At 44.2% G+C, this 6,402-nt stretch overlaps 1 protein-coding gene and 1 non-coding gene across 2 annotated transcripts in view; both read left to right on the top strand.

Annotated features, from left to right (window-relative positions):
* The window catches only part of Pmfbp1 (polyamine modulated factor 1 binding protein 1), a 174,035-nt gene that overhangs the window by 52,580 nt on the left and 115,053 nt on the right, over positions 1–6,402 (top strand). The gene's annotated exons all lie outside the window — the stretch shown is intronic.
* On the top strand, positions 4,639–4,803 carry LOC113455996. Its single transcript, XR_003376893.1, has one exon. It is a non-coding gene; the product is annotated as a U1 spliceosomal RNA (small nuclear RNA).

Genomic DNA, 6,402 nt, shown 5'->3' with positions numbered 1-6,402 from the left:
AGAAGAAGAAGAAGAAGAAGAAGAAGAAGAAGAAGAAGAAGAAGAAGAAGAAGAAGAAGAAGAAGAAGAAGAAGAAGAAGAAAGCAAAGAGACATTTGGAATTTGGAGCTGGCTAAGAAGGCGGGCACTGCTGCTCCAGATGATGGTGCTTTATTTCCCTTTATTTTGCCTCCATCTGGAAAGTCAGAATCCGTCTGAGCCACATAGTCCTTGACTTGCGGTGAACAGCAGACACTAGGAAGGAAGAAGGACTTCCTTTTATTATAGACTAAACCCTTAGCAGGTGGCTTCCCTGTGTGTTCAACAGTCTGCCTGCCATCATCTGGTAGGTGTTTTTACATCTCGAATTTGCATTTCTCTTTGGCTGTGTTCTGACTCCCATGGGGGGGGGCGCGAAATCTACATCTTTTTTCTTTTACTAAAACATTTCCCTTTGTGCTTAGCCCTCTGGTGCCCAGAAACCCCTGACATGTCAAGTTCACCCTCTGTTTTAATAGTGGACCTCGGGATTTTCCTTTCCAGGTACTGTGGACATCAGGAGTCCCGAGAGGTGCTTGATGGTAACTGCAGCACAGTGCCAGCCGGCCACCCTGCACCAGAGTGAGGTCTCCCTGCAGCTCTGCATTCTTTTCTACAAGAATCAAAAGAAAGGCACACACAAACAACTAAAAAGAAAAACTGAAATCGATTTATAAATCAAGACTGTCTTAGTAGGGCAAATAATATTTGACCAAAAAAAGTGGAGGAATCTAAATATTACATATTATATAAATATTTTTATTCTATTTTATTTGGCTTTGCTCTTATTTATTATAATTGTGGGAGGCAGCCTAACACTTACAATGGCAGCCATTATTGGCACCTGCAGGACCTCAGAGTAGCTCTAAGGAGCCTGAGAGACCCACAGAGGCTCCGAGGGGAAATGCTCTGGAGAAGTCTACAGAACCTGCAGTACCCAGAACAGCTTTTTAAAAGGCAAGTCTTATGGGAAGATGCTTCCAAAAAGTGGGCTCACGGAACTGGAAGGAAAGATGGCTGAGCAGAGCCCCGTGCACACAGTGAGAATGGCAAAACTAGAGACACTTCCTTAAGGGTGTGGGAGCGACCGCAGCGGACAAAGAACATGGCCTTACTGATAGGGCCAGTACTTGGCCTGCAGCATGGACCTGCTCCTGGCCACATGTGCTATAGTCATGCCTGATGTGCCTGGTGAGCCTCCGGGTGGCCAGCACCAAGGACAGGGTGGTGTGTGGCAGCCTAGAGTTTTCCCAGAAACATGTCCTTACTGAATAGGGCAGCATGGAGCCAATGTGGCTGCCACCCTGCTGGAAGGAGGGGAGTGCCAGGCCACAGAACTGCCCTTAGGCAGCCTAGAGCTGTCCCTGGATGCCCTGCCTCTGGGTAACAGCAGGGTATACAAGTCGAGTCTCAGGGATGGTCCAGTTATCTATGGTGCTTCAGAGACCAGAGACCTTGAACCAGACCAAGGACTCGCTGCATTGAGTATTTGCATGTAAAGCTGTTGGGTATGTATACTGTGTGGCCACTTCAACAAACAATCGATTGAGAGCTGGGAAAGCTGGAGGAACGGAGAACATGCTGTGGAGAAAGGCAGATGGTGACCTGACAGAGGTGATAGGCGTGGGAGAGGCTGAAGTGGACAGGGGAGCGTGCCCTTGCTGAGCAGAGCTAGTGGGCAGGGGTGCAGCAGCCTGGAGCTCTGGCAAACTCTGCCCCAAAAGTTGATCCCCCTGACTCTGAGCAACGACAGGATACTAGAGATGAAGAATGGTTCGTTTTCTGGACCGGGCCTCCTCAAAAGTCCTCCATGGTTCATGCTGCCCCCCGAAGCCATGTTTACACCCAGAGTCCATACAGATGTCTGTGGTCTGGGATGCCATGTAAGGCCACGTTGATGCCTGTGGCCCTTGTAGCCGCTAGAAGCTGTGATGATGTCGGTGATCTGTGCTGCCGCTAGACACCATGTTGGTGTTCGTAGTCTGTTATACTGCCAAAGACCAAATGGATGTGCTGCCGCCTGATGGGAGCCATGTTGCCACCAGAGGCCATGCGGATCTACATGGCCTGTGCTGCCACCCAGAACCACCGTGATGTCTGTGGTCCGTGCTGTGGCTAAGATCCTTTGGCTGGGCTTCTGCTGGAGGCCAAGTGGTTGTCTATGGCGCCTACTGCTGATGACTTTGAAGGGCAAGGGCAAGGAAGCTTCTTTTGCAGTGATATTGATGGCTACAGACTCACAGTTGAGAATGAGACACAGAAGACTTCGTGACAGCCTCTCTCCCCCACTTCCACTCCATCCCACCCAAAAGAAACAGTCTAGACAGGAAGCCATTGACAAGAACTCTTAAAAATTGTGACAGGGATGCTGAAGTGCAGCTCTTCACAGCTGATGGCTTCTGGTGGGGCTAGGGGTTGGGAAGGATTCAGTTTTCTTTAAGAAGCTGGCTGCTGGGAAGTTTAACCGTGCTCCAGTGAGTATATGGGCAACACAAATTGGACCTGGCTTATTTTTTCTTTTTCTCCTTCTCTTTTATTTTTTACTTTTTTGGTGAGGAGGTCACAAGGGTGGGGGAGTGGACCTGGGAGGATAGGGAAATGAGCGTAAATGGTGTACATTGTGTGAAACTGCCAAGTAATCATTAAAAATATTATATTGGGAAGAATTGTGGGCAGCATGAATGTGGAGGTCAGATGACAAACTTACAGAGCTGATCCTCTCTTTTCCCCTCTCTGTGGGCTCTGGGGATCCAGTGCATGCTGCCATGCTGGATGACAAGCACCTTAACCTGCTGAGTTATCTCAGTGGCCCCCACCGTAAGGAATTTCAACAATGGGGTGGAGGTGTCATGGCCTGTAGACAATGAAAATATCACCACAAAACAAATGTTGGCTCTTTCAAATCACAAATTTTAACTCCTTCAAATCCAACAAAACAAATGGCCTTTCACGTTCTTTAAAAAACTGCAGAACATATATGTGACTGGTGGTATTAGCCTGGAAATATGTGATATTAGTTTTTTTTTTCTTCTTGGAGAACCATCGGGGATGCTGTTGGGACTTTTCTTTCAATGGTACCACTAGAAATAGGGGTCCTGAGTCTCAGCCCTAATAACATCTGTGCAGAGTAGAGGAGAGAGGGAGAACAGCATCCTTTGCTTTTCCTGTGTTCTGCGCTATCTGACCTCCATCCACCATATGCTAGTTAGATCTCCTCACAGGATTTTCAGCTAACAGTTGTCACATGTCCCCAGGGGGAAACCTCTGGCTGGAAACAACTAGAGAGGCTAGTTCTCACTTCAGAAACCAGGCCTTCTTGTCCATGTTTTGCAGACCATATTTACCTGCACGTTAAAGCTCTTGTATTTGAGGGTATGATCAACACAGAGAAGGCTGGTTTCTGGTGTTACTTTTGTACATGCTCTTCCATGGAATTAAATGCTCAAGGGACTGATAATCCAGTCCAGTGGCTTCACGCTTCCAAAAGTAACTAGGAATGGATTATTGAGATGCAGACTTCACAGAACCTAATAGATATGGAAAGTATGGTTTAGAAAGGGAAGTAATATGAGCAAAACATTTTGGGAGAAGTTAAATAATAGCTAATGGGATAGAAAGACGTCCCAGGGCCAGAGACTGGAATATTTAATACTGATAAAATCATAATCCTTCCCAGACAGAGATATCCCGAGGTTTTCCTAAGTCTCAGTGGAAAGCAACGGTGACTTGAAGACCATATCTAGGTCAAGCCACAAGGGAGACCATTTATTCTTCAGATGCAACCAAGGAAGATTAACAAGGAAACAGAATTTTCCTGGGTTGTGAGGAGCGATGATTGGGAAGCGTCTCCAGACAGCGGAAGTGGAGTCTACTCAGGAAATAGCCTCCACCCCTGGGGCCCAGTTCTATTTCCTTCCACAGAGATTTCAGAACTGCTGAGTCAGAGACAAGCGACAACTTCCACTCTTCTGCACTGTGAGCGGTAATGTCTACTGTGGTCATGCTGGTCCATCTTCTGCCATATTTTGGATATGTGAGCACAAGTAATTTGGCTTCTCAGCCCTAAATGCCTGGATCAGGTGGAGCCACCTGAGACCCAGATCTGGAGTCTGAGAAGAGATTATACAAGACTTTGGGATCTTCTCTAAAGCAAAGTGGAAATATTTTACATATAGAAAAAGAAAGCAAATTTCTCCGTGAGAGCAGGCGGTCGTGGGTTTTAACGATGGCCCCAATTGTTTGCTAGCCCTGAGAGGCGATTATGGATATCAATCTTTCTCACTTGATTTTCAGCTCCCGCCCATGAGTGATAGCTGCTGTTTGCACCGAGCATAGTTACAGACTTCCTTTTACCAGGAAAATGTGGATGGAGGTGATACACATACCTTCCCACACAAGTTTACAGAGTATCTCATGGCTTGACCATCGCTTCCTCCACCCCATCCCACCACCATCATCTTGCCCATCTGAAAACACTTACTGAGCACAATCAAATCAATTCAATCTCAGCCTAAGGAATGAAGGTTGTGACCTTGGTTAGGTTTGGGTCTGAGCTTAACTTATACAAGTAGATATAGATATAGAGATATATGTCAGCCATATTAGTAAAAGTATCTCCCAGTACTGACCTGGCAGGGGGATGTGCCATGATCACAAAGGTGGTTTGCTCAGGGCGAGGCTTACCCATTGCATTCCAGATGTGCTGACCCCTGCAGTTTCCCCAAATGCGGGAAATTCCACTGCATAATTTGTGGTAGTGGGGGACTGCGTTAGTGTGCTTCCCTGTAAAAGAAAGAAAGAAAGAAAGAAAGAAAGAAAGAAAGAAAGAAAGAAAGAAAGAGAGAAAAGAAAAGAGAAAAGAATTTAAAAAAAATATCTTCCAACTCTTATCTTCTGATATTTGGAAATTGGAAATAGTTGAATTCCATTCCCCTTTACAAAATTGTGTGGTTTTTCTTGGACTGACTTTCTTCTTTCTTTCTTTCTTTCTTTCTTTCTTTCTTTCTTTCTTTCTTTCTTTGCATTTTGTTAAATGAAACCAAAAAGTTAAAGACTATTAGCAACATGTTCTTTGTCCTCTTTGCCTATCCACAGTGTCACCGAGTATATAATCTGATCTTCCGGGAAAGCTGGGCTTAACCAAAGCAGTTTTTTAATGCAAAACCAGACAAAGGGTGGGAAAGCAATGAATAAACCTGACACTTTTTGTATCAACAAACCACGAGAGCAAAAATATCTTCACCCTAAAACAGGGAATCTACAAAAATTAGAAAGCAGGTATTTTCCTTGGATCTGGGAGACTGAGGGTCAAGAGGAAGATGGAGAAGTCTCTCGCTGCATCTATTCAGTATCGTGTTGGAGGGCTATCCAGGGAGACAGGACAAAAAAGAAAAGTAAAGCATCCAGATAATAATGGACAAAGTAGATTTATCTCTTTATAGGTAACATGTTGTTGTCTATAGAAAATCCTTAGGTACCCTTAAGGAGCAAGAATTAAGAGGAAGGGAACGTTGGAAGGGAAGGAGAACAAGAAAGTAACAGGAGGTGCGTTTGGTCAAAATCCATTACATACATGAAAGAAACGGTCATGATGAAACCCTTTATTATGCATAATAATTATATGCTAATAAAACATTTTTTTAAAGAAACAACTGTTAGAGCCAGTGAGTGGGTTCAATCACGTTATAGGATACAAGCTCAATATGCAAATATCAAGTGTGTCTCTATGTACCAGCAATGAAAACCCAAAAATGCAGTGAAGGAAACAATTCCACTTTTATAATAGTATTAAAAATAAAATAGTTAGAAATAAAATTAACAAAAAATTTAAGACTTATAACTGGAAATTTTTTCCAAAGGCATTAACGACCTAAATAAGCAAAAAGACACCTTGTGGATATGACCAGAAAGACGTGGTACTGTCAAGGAGGTACTACTTCCCAAACAGAGTTACCCTACACAAATGCAGCTGCTTGTTTCCAGAAACAGATTAGCTAGCCCTAATATGTACACGGGCACACAAGAATACCAAAATAGCAGGGAAAAAGAAGAAAAAGAAGAAAGAAAAGCCAGGGAATTCACAGTTTGCAACTTCATAACTGCTACAAAACCACCCAGGTAATGGAGGCCGTGTGGTAAAGATATAAGGGTAGGCAAGCCCAGCTCAATGGGCTAGAAATGAGAGTGCAGGACGAAAGATGCCTTTATATTATGGTGGATTTCTTTTCAAAGGGGTGTGCTGTAATGACTCGGTGAGGAAAATTAGTCAACCAATGAGGTTAAGATAATTGGATATTCTTATGCAAAAGATACATCATATGCAATAACCCAGACTGACTCAGAATGAACCATAGACCTTTACCTAAAGAGAGAGAGAGAGAGAGA

Source organism: Microtus ochrogaster, chromosome 4 (genome assembly GCF_000317375.1).
Source record: "Microtus ochrogaster isolate Prairie Vole_2 chromosome 4, MicOch1.0, whole genome shotgun sequence".
Taxonomy (NCBI): domain Eukaryota; kingdom Metazoa; phylum Chordata; class Mammalia; order Rodentia; family Cricetidae; genus Microtus; species Microtus ochrogaster.
Note: the sequence above shows the minus strand (reverse complement) of the source record. Positions and strands in the feature narration are given on the sequence as shown.